General features: G+C 41.8%; 1 pseudogene; it reads left to right on the forward strand.

Moving 5' to 3' along the window:
- Positions 1–1,464: 1,464 nt before the first annotated feature.
- LOC102824799 lies at positions 1,465–9,467 on the forward strand (annotated as a pseudogene).
- Positions 9,468–15,742: the final 6,275 nt, after the last annotated feature.

The following is a 15,742-nucleotide window of genomic DNA, read 5'->3' on the forward strand; positions in this document are numbered from 1 at the left end:
TAAATCTTTATGGGAGCAGAAAGCCTCATCTTTCTCCTGCAGAACAGCTGATAGTTTCTAACTGCTGACCTTAAGGTTCGCAGCCCAATTCGTAACCACTGCACTACCGGAGCTCCTTATAGGTTTGATAGATTTGTGAAAATTGTGTAAATACTTTGGAAGACAGTGTTGATTCATCAGACAGTTGGAGTATTTAATGATAAAATATATTACATTGTAAAGGTAGTTTGACTATTGTAGCAGAAACTCTATGGGCTCCTACAAAGGGATGCTATCAACTAGACTGACACCTGGGATTATGACATTTGCAAACTGAACATAAAACATAAAAGGTGAAGGCACAGCTAGAGTTTTCTATTTAAAATGTTAACATTAATTTTGAAGCCAAAGATATTGTTATTCAGTGCCATAGAGTCGGTTCTGACTCCTAGCAACACTGTTTAGGATTCCCAAAGCTTTACATCTTTGCTAGAAGAGAAAACCTTATCTTTCTCCCATGGATCAGCTAGTGGACTCGAAGCACCAACCTTATAGTTTGCAGTCCAATGCTAACTAATCCAATTTACCACTGGACTCCATATTAAAACCAAAGCAGACCCTGAGTAATCTGTGTGTCAGTGCTTCCTGTGTCCCTCAAGACACAAAAAAGTTTTCATTAATACAAGGAACCCCAAGTCTCCTTTAAGCAATATTTGAAAACTGTTGATGTAGGATGTGGATATTGTTGTAAGCAGCGGAGAGTCACTGATAGGTTCTTACAAGACTCATAATTAACACTTCTTCTTGTTGTTAAGTACCGTGGAATCCGTTCAGACTCATAGTGACAGGGTTTCCGAGGCTGTAAATCTTTACAGGTGCAGAACGCCTCATCTTTCTCCCGCGGAATAGCTGGTAGTTTCGAACTGCCAACTTTTAGGTTAGCAGCCCAATTCCTAACCACTACACTACTACAGCTCCTTATAATTATTGTTGTTATGTGCCATGGAGTCGGTTCCGACTCATAGCGACCCTGTGCCAGGTTTCCGAAGCTGTAAATCTTTTACCGGAACAGAAAGCCTCTTCTTTCTCCCGCGGAACAGCTGGTAATTTCAAACTGCTGACTTTGTGGTTCGCTGCCCGATTCGTAACCACTACGCTACCAGAGCTCCTTAGAGCTCCTTGTAATTACTGAATGGTAATTCTGTACAGGGAACTTTCTTTACCTGATTCACTCATTGAATTATCACAGCAACCCCCTGAGGTAGGATTCTTTTTAGACCTAGTTTCAGCAGTGTTTAAACTAAGGTCAAGCTGTGGTGAGCTAGGGTTCAAACACACTCTGTGCTTTCAATCATAATGCCACACACAATTTGATTTATGTTTTAGTTTGTTTTTTTCATTTGCTTGTTTTCATATTGATTTCCATGTATCCCAGAAACAACATAGAAGATGGATCAGTGAGAAGAAAGAGAAGCTAATTCGAAAATGGCTGCACGTGTCAAAGAGACAGGTGACAAAGACGTGAGTTATAGTTATATTCTTGTAATTGGAGGAAAGAAGACAGATTTTAGAAGACAGTTGGGAGTGGGCTTCTTGAAACACAAAATTGACAGGATTAGTGACCACTGTGTTCTGGGTGAAAAGAAACTGAGAGAGTTACTCTAGGTTAGTCCCAGGAATTGGCTGGGGGCACTGTGGGGAAATATCATAAATTGAATTGTGCTCACTCAAAACATGTGTAATTTGGCTGGGTCATAATGCTCAGTGATTTGGCAGTTAAGCAATGATGTAATTATTCCTCCATGATGTGATCTGATGTAATTTTTCTCCATTTGTGATGTGTTGCAAATTCTGACCTCTGTATGTTAATGAAGGAGCCCTGGTCTCGTATTGGGTTACGTGTTAGGCTGCTAACCACAAACTCAACAGTTCAAGTCTACCAGTCAGTCTCTCCACAGGAGAAAGATGAGGGTTTCTACTCCCATAATGATTTACAGCCTCGGAAACACAATACAGGGTCGATATGAGTCAGAACCAACCCAATGGCACAACACCACCACCACCACCACCACCACCACCCTGTGTTAATGGGACAGGGTTAGGCTATGTTAGTGAAGATTAGGTTATGTTTGTTGTATTAAGGCAGCAGGATTAGGTGGGATGAGCACCCTAACTCACGTGGTAGTCCTGATCCTGATCGGATGTAAGGGGAGTTTCCCTGAGTTATGACCAGCATCACCATTTATTTCCTAAGAGATAAAAGGAGAGAGAAGCAAGCAGAGAGGGGGAAGACCAGACTACCACCAGGAAGGAAGACCCAGGAGTAGAATTCATCCTTTGGACTTGAGGCCCCAGTACTTAGGCCAGGGAAAGATTGATGCCAACATGCATGGAGGTCTCCAAGGAACAGCAGGCCCACAGATGTTGAAAGGAGACAAGGCCCTTCTTCCTGAACTGACACAGACAGAAAGCCTTCCCCTAGAGCTGAGCCCCTGAATTCCATCTTCTAGCCTCCTGAACTGTGAGAGACAAGATTTCTGTTTGTTAAAGCTATCCACTTGTAGAATTTCTGTTATAGCAGCACTAGAGAATGAAGATCTAGAAGAAGGGAAAGGCATTATTGAATCTGAAGTGCCTTTGAAAGCAGTCAGTAAACCACCGGATGCGTGGCTCTGACCGCTAGGACAAAGATCCAAAACCTAACCAAACTCACTAACAATGAGTCAATTCTGACTCACAGCCACCCCATCTGGGGTTTCTGAGACCGTAAATCTTTATGGGAGCAGAAAGTCTCATCTCTCTCCTGAGGAGTGGCTGGTGGATTTGAACTGACCACCTTGCAGTTAGCCCACAGCACCACCTGGGCTTCTAGAACAGGGGTTAAACCTTTGAGAAGACAAAACATTTATGAGCACTCAGGATGATACTATTTATTTAATTCAGCCCATAGCTAATCTTTGACAAATGTTTTCTTTTATATTGCTTTTATTTGGTTTGTTGCTCCTTTTTACTGATCTGAATCTTCAAGGTATGAACTAAGCAGCGTTTTACAAAAAACTAAGTAGCCAACTGTGTATACAACTGCTTCAAAAGAACATGGAGGCCTTCTTACTCAGGGGAGCAAAACAGAGCATCCCCTAAACCAACTTTAGGTAATATCTGTAATGTGTACAAGAGGGTACCAAGGAGTAGTTAACATAGTACCTCCCTTCAAGGTGCTCCTAACATCGCTCTGCCCTTGATAGCCAAATCTCTGCTATCCACCTTCAGGCTAAGTGGGTCCGTGCAATATGTATTAATAAGTCCTGAAGTGTCTTTCATAATGTAGGATCTGGACTTGCCTTGAAGTTGCCAGGTTCTAGAAACTTTGTTATTTCTTTTCTTTATTTACTTGGATCATCAAAAGAAGAGAACACATAATTATTTTTCCATTGTTTGAGCAGAACCCATTACCAATGCTGAGAAGTGGTAATTGAGTTTATCAAACATAATTACTTCCACTCAACCCACCTCCACTTCAGTTTGTCTTTCTCAATAAGGGAGAATGAACTCTACCTTTCACAAAGGACTCTTGCATATTTGAATGGCTTCCCAGGAGTCTCTAAATGGAATATAATTAGACTTAATATAATTTTTTGTCATTAGTCCCAGAGGCTTTGATCCAAGATCTGTGTTATTCTGATAGAAGGAAAATAAAGTTCCACCTCAAATTAAATATTTGCCTTTGCATAGGTTTTCTGTTCATTGTACAAGTAATCTTACGTTAGTCTTTGGTTTCCAGGTGCCACTTCTGGGCTTGGCATCTTTTCCAGTTCCTTCTGTTTCCCTATCAGTTGTCAGGCCCCCAGTAGCCTGAGCAAACTCAGGTTCCATTGACAATTCCAGACCCCCAGGTCCCAGCAGGTGACACACATGGAAATCTAGCCTCTCCTTTGTTTTCCATGTGACCTTAAACTTTGAGTATGTAATATTCCTATTGACAACACAAATGGGTGGAGGAAAGTTAAAGGTCTTACCTGTTTGTTTCAGGTAATTTACCCTGCAAAAATCAGAATCTGGCCAATCTCCCATTTTTCAGCCAATATTTATTAAATATTGACTACATATGGAGTCCTGTTGTGGCACTGTAGGATAAGCACTGGAATGCTAACCACAAAGTCAATGGTTCAAACCCACCAGTCACTTCTTGGAAACCCTGTATAGGGTCACTATGAGTCAGAACTGAACACTTAACAACACTTAACAACAACAACAACCAGCAACATGTTGTTGTTGTGTGCCATCGAGTCGGTTCCGACCCATAGCGACCCTGTATAGGGTTTCCGAGGGTGTAAATCTTTACGGGAGTAGAAAGCCTCATCTTTCTCCCGCGGAGCGGCTGGTAGTTTCGAACCACTGACCTTAAGGTTCGCAGCCCGATTCGTAACCACTACGCTACCGGAGCACATTATACCTATCCTTGTTATTATTAGTGCCATTGAGTTGGTTCTGACTCATAGCAACCACGTATAGGGTTTCCAAGGAGCGGCTGGTGGGTTTGAACCACTGACCTTGTGGTTAGCACTCCAGTGCTTATCCTACAGCACCACACCAGGACTCCAAAAATATGCAGGGGGACTTCATAAAGAGGACCAAGATTACTAGGTCATTCTTCTATAGTCCTTGGACCAAACATCCTTCCTTGAGGGTTATGCCAAGCATCACTTCATCCTCTACTCCCCGTTTTCATATTCTTCAGGGATGGCTTGAACTCTCTACAACAATGTTTGAAGAGTTTATCATCTGACCTACTGACTTCTTTTCCACTCTGATTCCTGCTTTTATCTTGGGAGAATTCGGTTTCCCTTTAACTGGCATGTAACATCCCAGTCTCCAAGTCATTATCATTCTTAGCTCCAGTGACTTTCATGCCCTTTTCCACACTAGGCTGTCCACCCCTGGTTACACCTTCAGTCTTAACATGTCTTTGAAGTCTTAACCCCCATGCGCCATTCCCAGATCGCATCCTCTTATTCCTCTAGCTCTTGCTTACGTCCTATGACACCTATTCCCAGACCTTTCGTGAGCTCTTAGTTCCTGACTTTTCCTGTTTCTCCATACCTACTTTCACTCCTTCCCCACCAATGTAACCCTCCACGGTTTCACCTCCATTCTTTTCTTGTCAACCACCCCAGTTCTATCAATTCCTTGTCTTTCCATTACATCTACCCCTTAAACTCCCAGTCCTGGTTTCATCTAAAGATCCTCCTTCTGTCAGAGTTAAGGACTGCTGGACCAAACGTCAGCACAATGAATAATGATGCCCCACAGATTTATGACATCAGCCTACACCCTCATCTCTCTCAGCAACTCCCTGATTTCTCCCATTCCCTTCAGAGTCTATTCTAAATAGTTACATTTTCATTCAGTTGATGTTGATTTTTATTTTATAGAGAATATAAATACACTTCAATCTCCTGCCTCTGTCACCTCGGACTCAAAACCTGTATACATCTGCCCTCAATCTTACCTCTTCTCATAGGAAAAGGTGCCTGGATATTCTGATGATCTGAATCCAGTCTCTCTGGATTATGCAAGCATCTCACTCCACAGGCAAGTTCTTTCCCATGGGCTTCAACTTCTAGATTGCCACTGGCTCACAACTTTTTTCATAAACTCTCCTTTAATTAGCCATCCTCTCTCACTTTCACTATACAGCGCACCTTTGTTTCACAGCCAAATTTGTAGACATGTAGTCTACAGTCTATTTACACTCTCTCACTTCCAATTTACTCCTCAACATCAACAATCTGGCTTCCACTGCTCCCATGTCATAGAAAAGGCTCAGTTGGATGTCTTATAGACAACTAAAACTCAACATATCCAACACAACAAAGCTTATGATCTCCAAACTCAAACCTTCTTGATCCAAAGCCATTTTCTACCAGGTTGAGAGCAAAGCCATCCTTCTAGTTGTTCATGCCAAAAAAATTTTAAGTAATCCTTAACCCCTCTTTCTATCACATCCCTTATACCAACCTATCAGGAATTCTTTTGACACAGCTTTAAAATATATCCAGAATTCAAGCACTTCTGACTTACCTCTATTGGCACTGCCCTGACGGGATCATCATAACACCTTCCTACCAGATGTCTCTGCTGCTCCTCTGCCTTCCTAATAGTTCATTATAAACACAGTAGCCACAGTGATCCTTTTAAAGCATTCATTAGACCACATCATTCCTTAGTATAAAACTCTCCAGTAGTTTTGAGCTGAGGAATGACATGGTCTAATCCCCAAAGCCAAAGTCTTTTCAGTAGCCTATCCAATCCTGGAAGATGCCGCCACTTTTGACCTCCTTCCCTTTCTTCACTCCCGCCACACTGTCTTCCTTAATTTGCATTGACCATCCTCTCTACTTGAAATACTTTTCCCCATATATTTCTATGGTTAACTCCCTTATCACGCTCAAGTTTTTACTCAAATGTAACTCTTTGGCCACACTATTTAAAATGCCCTACACTGTCCAACATCCCTTAACCTCCCCCCCACCCCACCCCGCGATATACCGATATATTCTTCTTCCCTTTATCTATAGCACTTGTCAACTTTTATCATGCTATATAATACACTATTTATTATGATTTTTCTCTATTAGCTGACTGCTCTCACTAAAATAGAATTCTTCACTGATATATCCCCAGGTTCTACAAATCATGCCTGGAATATCATAGGAACTCAATGTTTATTTGTTGAAATGAATTAAATTGCCAAGGTCACCATCTTATTGAATATTCTAGCAATTCTGTTACTGTTGGTCATTTTATCTTCCTTGAAATTCTCTCTTCCTTTATTTTTTCTTATTTATCTCAGGCTACTCCTCCTCTATCTCTTTTAAAGTTTCTCTTCTTTCTTTTATTAATTATCCTTTCAACTCAATCCTTAGTCTTCCCTCTTTCCCAGCTTCTCATTCTCCCCGAGTAAGCTCACCCACACCCAAGATTTTAACAGCCACTTGAACTTAATGATTCCCAAAATGTATAACTCCAAACAGACTCTCTCTTTCAAGTTCCAGACCTATATAGCCAACTGAATATCAAATAATCTCAAATTCATTGTATCCACTTCCAACCTATCTGCCTCCAACCCAGACCTGTTTTGTTCCAGAGTCTCCTTTTTCAATGAGCACCATCCACCCAATTGCCCAAACCAGAAATCTTGGCTTCCTCCTACATCTCTCCTTCCCTCTCATGACTCACATCTGATCCATCACCAATCCTGACTGCCATCTCCTAATCACCTCTTACTTGGATTGCTATCACACCTTCCTCACAGCTCTCTGCTTTTAATCTCAATCCCAAACCCTTCTCTATCATGCCAGTCCTATGTTAGAATTCTCCACTGACTTCCAATCACTACAGGAATACAAGGCCTTGCAGGTCTCTGTCACTCCTCCCACTCACTGCACACACCAACAGTTCTCAGCCATTTGCAATTTTCACTGAGCATGCCATGTCTGCTGTGCCTTGGAGCCTTTGCACAAGACTTTCCCTCAGTTGGTAAAGTTCTATCCTGCCTATCTGTCTGAGAAAGATCTCATTCTTCAAAGCTCAGATCTGAGTCACCCAAGCAACCAGAAGCATTTTTTGTGTGCTCCCATCATATTTTTTTTAAGAGTCAAGTGAAAATAGGGGGAAGAGTTTGGTGCACTATAACACATCAATCAGATCTTAGTCAGTGAGGAAGGTAGAAACCAATAGTGAGACACACCATTACATCAGTGCAATGCAATACAATACAAGACAATGAGATGATGACGACTATAATGAAGCTAGCAACCTAGAAATTGAGGCTCAGAGACCCTAAGTTGACTTGGATCTAAGCATCCTAGTAAGCAAGAAATATCAATTGGGATTCAAGGACAGGAAAGAGAATCCACTTTTATGGTTTTAAGTATAAAAACTATACTGCACAGGGAACTGGGTATCTACACAATGTATCATAGGAAAGGCAGAAGCAGGCTCTAGGTTGGCCTCAGCAGTGACACAGAGCTGTCACCTCTGCCAAGATTAAGGTGGTTGAGAATCAGGAGCTCGACACACAGAATAGTTGAAATCAAGAACACACTGCCAAGTCTCCAAGCCCAGCATCAGGGAGGCACTGCCACCCCCCACCCCCAGTGGACCACGGTGCCCACAGAGCTAGTGGTTGGACTGCTGAAACATCCACACCCCTGACCACGCTGCAGGCCAGCAAGAGCCAACACAGTATGAAGCCAGCCTCTGTCTCACATCACCTCTCAGATATTGCATGAATGCCCCTATTGGTGAAGCTGGATAAATCCAGAACCCCAGGAGCAAGGTAATCTGTAATTTTTCATTTTTACCTTTCTAGCTTCTCACGTCTAGGAAGGCATGTGGAAGGGCTAGTCCTTAGGATCTCCCACACAACACTAAGAATGAACTACATTAAATGATATATGGTGGTGCAAATGGCTAATGTACTATCTGCTAACCAAAAGGTTGGAGGTTCAAGCCCACTCAGAAGTACCTTGAAAGAAAGGCTGTACTTTAAAAAAATCAGCCATTGAAAATCCTATGGAGGGAAATGGAGGTCAATGTGGAAATGGTTCTAGAATAATCCTTCTTGATTACACTTTCCAGCACCCTCAGTCTCGGTTATAAAATGTTTAGCAGCAACAAAAGGATCCAGAGGAGCCTGGTCTGAGAGGAATCTGGAGTCTTGCTCCAGCACTGCCTCTTCCCAGAGCATCAGGCCAAGGAGAGTCACCTCCAGGTGCACGAAATCAGGTCGGAAACAATCCGATGTCGTGAAGAAAGAAAAAAAAAAAAAAAATCCAGAAAGCAACAGAGGAGCTGAAGGAAAAGAAGATCAAGTTGTAATTAAGGTTCAACAATTTTCTGAAAAATCCTTCCTCTTACAGGTTTTGAAAACTCATGAAAATGCGTTAGGAAGGCAATGCAGTGAAACTACAAACCCAAGGGATATGTTCTCCAAACTTTTGAGTCTACAAAGATAAAAGTGGAAGAGGAAGAGGAAAAAATTTTTAAGGAAATTACAGACTTTAATAACAAATATGAAATAACAAAGAAAAGAGAGCTTTTGATGAAAAAAATGTCAAGATATCAGACTCAGAAAACTAGGCAAACATTTTGTAAAAGGAAATAAAGTCAATTGAACATGATACTGGCTTGTTAAATGATCTTCAAAAGCAAAAGAATGAATTAATACAAGGATTACTTACTCTCCAAAGAAAACGTTGAAGATAAAGGGAATGAATCTATTTGTACTGTCAAATACCTAGAGGCAGAAAAAATTAAAATCCATGAAAAGCCTCAAAATGATGCTGAATGCTTAAGACTTACAAAAAGAACTTGAACCTTATGAAAAAGATGACATGGGAATTAATTATGAAGCTCTCCAAACGGAAACAAAATTTTTGGAGTTGACTTTGGCACAGAAAGAAGTCCAGGAAAATAATGTGTAGAGAATTGGTCAGCCATCTGAGGCTTGATCAAGACATCTCAGGGCCCAATCAGTGTGATAGATACATAGATGGTACCCATTACAACAGATTTTTGTGTAAAATGTGTAATCCAGATGTTCAAAGATATTGTTGATAACTAGAATTCTTTTAATAGCACTCTTAAAGCATCTCTTTGGTTTTTGTTCCTACTATGTGCTGGATCTTTCATTTTGATTTTGTTTTTAAAAGAAGCGAAAGATAAAAAACAGATCTTGTGTTCCTGAACTTCTTATATCCTGTGATCCCTAAATTGATCTATACTTTGTGATCTGTATATCTCATCCTAATTGTGGCTCCCTTGGGTCAAATCAAACACACGTAGAAGAAATGCTCAGATTATTGACCCAGTTTTGTTGGTACCATTTCCAACAGAGTTACTTACTTTCATCTTAATCTTTCTCTGATCATAAGATGTCTGTTGACAGTTCTCTGGGGTCTTTATCTACAAAAGTTAGTTTAAGTCAGTTTCTCCATTTTTCTCTAAAGTATCTCTCGGTCTATAAAGTTTGACAACGCAGTCATTTTCCAGCAGTTCTCTTCTAATGCCAATGTTGTTTTCAACTAAATAAGTTATCCATGAGGGGAGATTCCTAACCCTCCTCATACCCATCGGGATTCATTTTAGCTGATGACCCAAAACACTGCAACTGGGGACAAGTTGACTGAAACTTGGAATCACCTACAATTTCCAACATCACGAATCTTTCTACAGTTAGTACTCCTGACAAGGCAGGAAGGAGGACCTTCAATCGTTTCTGAAAATGTGCTGAAACTTTTGTTGACCCTCCAAGTCCTAACTGGGGGAGGTATACAGGGAGGAGAAAAAAAAACTCATCTGAGATATAAAAGTATTTCAAAGTACTGAGATATAAAAGTATTTCAAAGTACTGAATGAGAATATTAGGGTCATGCTTTTCTTAATGGTTGTAGTCTAATTCTCTTAGGAAATGTGTGAAAATGCCTAATATTTCTTGACATTAGAGTAGAGGACTTAGATGTAATTTTTAGAACTAATCTTATTTTAACATACCTGCTTTGCGCATGCTCTCCACACTTTTTTTTTTTTTTTTTTTAATTAACAAAGTTAAACTACTTTTCTTTGGGATGTGTAGCAATTGCCATCTTCTTAAATAATTTGTGTTCTTAGAAGCGATTTCTGTTTTTATTTTTACAATACTTAAATTAATAGTGAATTATTTTTACCTCAGAAGAAAAAATTAATGGTGTCAGGGAACTGCTATCTATTTTATATGCGACTAGAAAGTGGGGAATGGTTATTAGGGTTAGTTGTGACTTCAGTTCTGCCTTATTTTCCTCCATTTACCTGTTGTTGTTTGTTGTCAAATACCATCCAGTTGGTTCTGACCCAGAGTGAGTCTTTATAGAGTTTCCAAGGAGTGACTGGTGAGCTTGAACTGCTGACCTTTCTATGCAAACAACTTTGCAGTCCAGCGCATTAACCCACAGTACCACACCAGGACTCCATTTACCTACTCACACTGAAGTTTTATGACTGTCTGTTATTATATGTGTATTATGTTATTAATATGTAGATCTTAAGTTTACACATGAAACCTCGTCTCACACACCAGTAATTTTTGGTCATTATTGGTTTTATGGCTAAAATATCAGTGTGAACGAGAGATGTCCCACTTATTTGCATTAGTAACACACCATGGTTTGCATACAAAATCAACGATTACTTATTTAAAAAAAAGAAAACAAAAGCCCTATGGAGCTCAAGTCTACTCTGACACACAAAAGAAAAAGACTACAACTGGAATGGAAAATTCCTCAAGGGGAGACTAAGTGTGTTTGTTTGTTTGTTTGTCTGTCTGTTTTAGAGCAAAGAGTTAGGAAACATTTCAGTTCCCTGGAAGGAGAAAGGAGAATAAAATTTTCCTAACATGAACTGCAGAAAAAAGTTCCTTATGTCGGGGCAGCCTGTAATGGACACTGTGATGGGCAGTGTTGTCAACATAATTTTCATAACAAATGCTATTTAGTTGTCACGGACACCTTATATATAACAGAGCTAAAACTTGCCCAATCCTATGCCGCCATCTTTACCATCTTTGATGTTTGAATCCATGTGTCGATCAACCCATTAAGGGTTTCCTTTATTTCTATTTACCCTTTACCAACCATGGTGTCTTTTTCTAGCAATAACAGATACAGAAGGAGAATTCACGTGCTGGTTCTTACAGTGACTTGATGAAAGGCATACGCTGGCATGATGTCAGGGATCCCTCTCATTCCCAAATCTGTCTTTAGTTTGCCCCACCATTAGATCAGTCACATTCAAACTGTGCTCCTCAGAAATCTGTGGTTTCTATAGGGGGACTGAGGTTGGACTGGGTGTGATGAAGGGGCTGTTGGGTAGGATTTGAGTCTCTGTTCACCTTCCAATGAGTCATCCTAAGTTCTGCTTTATCTCAATTCCACATAAAATGTCCTGGAAGAGACGGTTCAATTGTCTTCTTAAATGTGTGAAAATTACTCTTTGACCATTTCTTTTAAACAGTCTTTCTTATGACTAGCTTTTGGTAAGAGTCAACCAGAATTCTGTTCAGCTGATCAAGGCTGATCCAAAAGCTTTGACAGACTTGAGGAGACCAGTTTTGTCATTGCCTTTCCCAGATGGCAATTTTTCTCCACTATGGTTCACAGAACCCAGCTACTGGTTGAGCCCATAATACAAACCACATCACAGAACATCCTGCTAGCAAAGGAGCTTGGACATCCTCCATCCGAATACCCTCATTTTACAGATGAGAAAACTGAGGTCTGAGGGGAGGAGGGGGCTATTTAGCAGCAGAACTGGCACCTGGCCCTCTCCCCACAATCCTTCTTGTGGGCCCTTACACCTCTCTTCTCCTGCTAGGTTTATATTTAATCAATGTCTTGTCTGCATCTGCGCCCACAATGCTAGGACGCCAACCAGTTACTAAAATTAGTGATTCCAACAAAACTATAGCAAGTGAGTGTCTCCATCAATCATGCAAGCAGCAGTTTGGAAGACTAAAGGAAAGAAATGCCTCTTGTTGCCACTAGATTTTCCAAGAAATGATCACCCTCTTCATTGTTTCCTCCTTCTTAAACAGAACTCCTAGTCTCCACTCAACAAATACTGGTGGTTATCAAGTTGATTCTGACTAATAGGGACCTCATGTGTGCAGAACTGGTCCAGAGAGTTTTCATGTGACCTTTCATAAGCAAATCCCCCTGCCTTTCTTCCAAGATGCCTCTGGGTCGACTCAAACTGCCAACCTTTTAGTTAGTAGGTTGTGCCACCCAGGAACTCCTTCAAATGTGCTAAGCTGTCTACCCACTCCCAAAACAGCAACTGAGTCCTCATCTCACAGGGAGAAGCACACCACCTCTGGTAAAGCAAAGACCAGCCATGGGCACCCCTGACTCTGGCCAGGGATCTGTTGACCTAGGTCAAGGTCAGGTCTTCACGGAGAGTCAGGCCAGCCAGCTTGGTTTCTTAAAGTGGCAGCCAATGCTGAATGGAGACATGGGGTGATAAGAGGATGGGGAGTACATTCTCATGGGACAAGGAGGTCCAAGTGGTGAAGAGTTTCTGTTAAAAAAAAAAAGAAAAAAAGTGTTATCCAATCAGGGGATCTATCTCTCCTCCTTACCTGTCACCCTTATACTTCACCAATGAACATGTTCACCCCAAGTAGAATGCCCATAAAGCTGAACTTCTCTCTCCCAGTACTCATATTAGGTGGTCTTCTTTGGGCTTCCCTAGCTTCCTTGTGTCTGTTGCCCTGGCTTCCACTAGTGCCCTGGCTTCCAAGGTCTGAACCTCTGGAGCCATGCTCCCTCAGTCAGGTTCTGTTGATTCTTCCTGCATGATGGCTTTACATCTGGACCCTGGCTGCCATCTGGGTCTCACCCATCTTATCAGCCTCAGAACTTACAATGATATCCTCAAGGGTTCCCTACCCTGTGCTCTCCAACCTCCTATTATACACAAATGACCATAATAATATTCCTACTCTGCATGTCATCCTTGCTCATAATCTTGCAATGTTAACCAAAATAATCACTTCAAGGCACTCCGTAATTGGACTTTGTACCAAGTTTCCAGACTAATCCCTACATGCACTTGCACATGTATGTATACACACAGACATGCATGTGCACATACATAAGTTTTGACTGAGCCAGAATTTATATACTCTGGTGTGGTGCTGCCGGATAATGTGCTGGACCACAGGGTCGGTGGTTCAAACTCACCAGCCACTCCTCAGAAACCCTATACAGGGTCGCTATGAATAAGAACCAACTGACAACACTTAACAATAAACAACTGTTTCTTAGAAATGATCCATGGATTTCTGTCTTTGTGGCATTTTCCCACCTAACACACTGTCTCCTGTAATGTGCATATGTTTACATTCTTCTTACCCTTCAGTCCTTCCCTCGTTCTTCCACTTCTTCTTCCTGCATCTTCCAAGCTCACCGAGAGCCCTGTCCTCCTGAAGAAACACCCCATTTGTCATCTGTACTACCAACAGTAGTTTCCAGCTAGTACCCATGAACCTAAGTGCAACCTTTCATAAACGCCCAACTTTCTCATCTGGTTCAAACTCGAAGTCTGGGTCCAAGTGCTAGGTTCCTCTGTAGTGCTCACTGCAATGCATGGCCCCTTGAATATTGTTGTTGTCAGTTGCCCTTATGTTGAGCAATTACATCCATAAAGATCCAGTTCATCAAATTATAGCAATTTACACTTGCTCCCTGTATCAAACTTGTTTATCTTCATCTGGTGGAGTTCTGGTCAGCTAACCATGGAAGCTATGTCAAAAGCTATCCGCAAGTTTGGACATTTTTGCATGTCTCCCCCTACATTGTGGTGCCCTTATGTACAATATAATGAAACACTGCTTGGTTATGCCGCATCTCCCTGACCATTGGCAGATTTGAGTCCATCACTGTGGCTATTTTGTAGTCCCATTCAACCTAAGGGGACTAGTCTCTATCTCTATTGTTCAGTGTCCTGTTGTGAGCCATAGGGTTTACATTGACTAGTTTTCAAAAAGTAGCTTGCCAGGCCTTTATTCATAGTCTGTCTTACTCTAGAAGTTCCACAGAAACCTATCTACCATGCATGACCCTGGTGGTATAGCTTCCAGCATCATTGTTGTTGTTGTTAAGTGCTGTCGAGTCGGTTCCAATTCATAGCAACCTTGTATAGCGTTTCTGAAGAGTGGCTGGTGTTCGAACCACTGAACTTGTGGTTAGCAGGCCAGTGCTTATCCTACAGCACCACATCAGGGCTCCAGCATCATAGCAACATGACAAACTGGTGATAGGTGGTAGACTTTGTATATAATTGCAGACAACTTGGGATACTTTGTATTTGCCTTGGTGCCTGTGAGCATGATTTATGGAACACTTCAAAGGGCCTATGTTATATTTATAGAAGAAGAAACCATGCCTCAAAGAACTGAAAGCTGTTTCTCCCCACAGTTGTACAGCAATGGTTCATTTCAGCAATGTACCTGGTCTCCAGCCCAGCACAGTCCTCTCCCACTCTCCCTGCAGCGTCCGAGGCAGAGGAGCCAGGATATAGGGAAGAAGGATGGGGAAGAAACACTGAGGGGAAAAGAATAGGTCCTCACTCAAGATGTCACTCACTCACAGTCCAAAGACCCTGAGGAGAAGTCCTGAGTGATGGTCAGCTCCCTCCCTAGTCAGTGAGAAAAAGTAGGGCAAGCTCAGCTTGAGGAAGAATCTAGCACAGCATCCACCAAGTGATCAACCAGACCTGAGGCGGAGGAGAGAGGATGCTTCATATAAAGAACGCCATCACCATGTGGCAGCAACAAGAGAGGGCAATGTCCTGATTTCCTAGGAGGTAGGAGAACTTAGGCAGCTACCATCTTTGTGTACTTTTGGTATCGCACTGTCTTGGGGGAGTTCGACACCACTTGTCAGACCGTACCGGAAAACACAGTAGCCAGACTTTTCAAACAGGCAGCCTTTGTCCACGGCTGACACCCTGGCCCAGAGCCCAGCTCAGCTTCAGGGGAGGATTTAGGTCAGAAGAAAAATGGGGGTGGGGAGTCGGTGGTGGCTGCAGCCTTTAAAATTGCTTGTAGTGAAAGCTTAGAGAAGTGTTTCACCTCTTCCCACAGTCACACTTATGACCCCCAGGGGTCGGGGCGGGGAGTGATGGTCTTGCCTTAGTGACTTAGTGACAGGTGACTTTGAGGTAA

This window comes from Chrysochloris asiatica, unplaced genomic scaffold, assembly GCF_000296735.1.
Source record: "Chrysochloris asiatica unplaced genomic scaffold, ChrAsi1.0 scaffold00024, whole genome shotgun sequence".
Lineage (NCBI taxonomy): Eukaryota > Metazoa > Chordata > Mammalia > Afrosoricida > Chrysochloridae > Chrysochloris > Chrysochloris asiatica.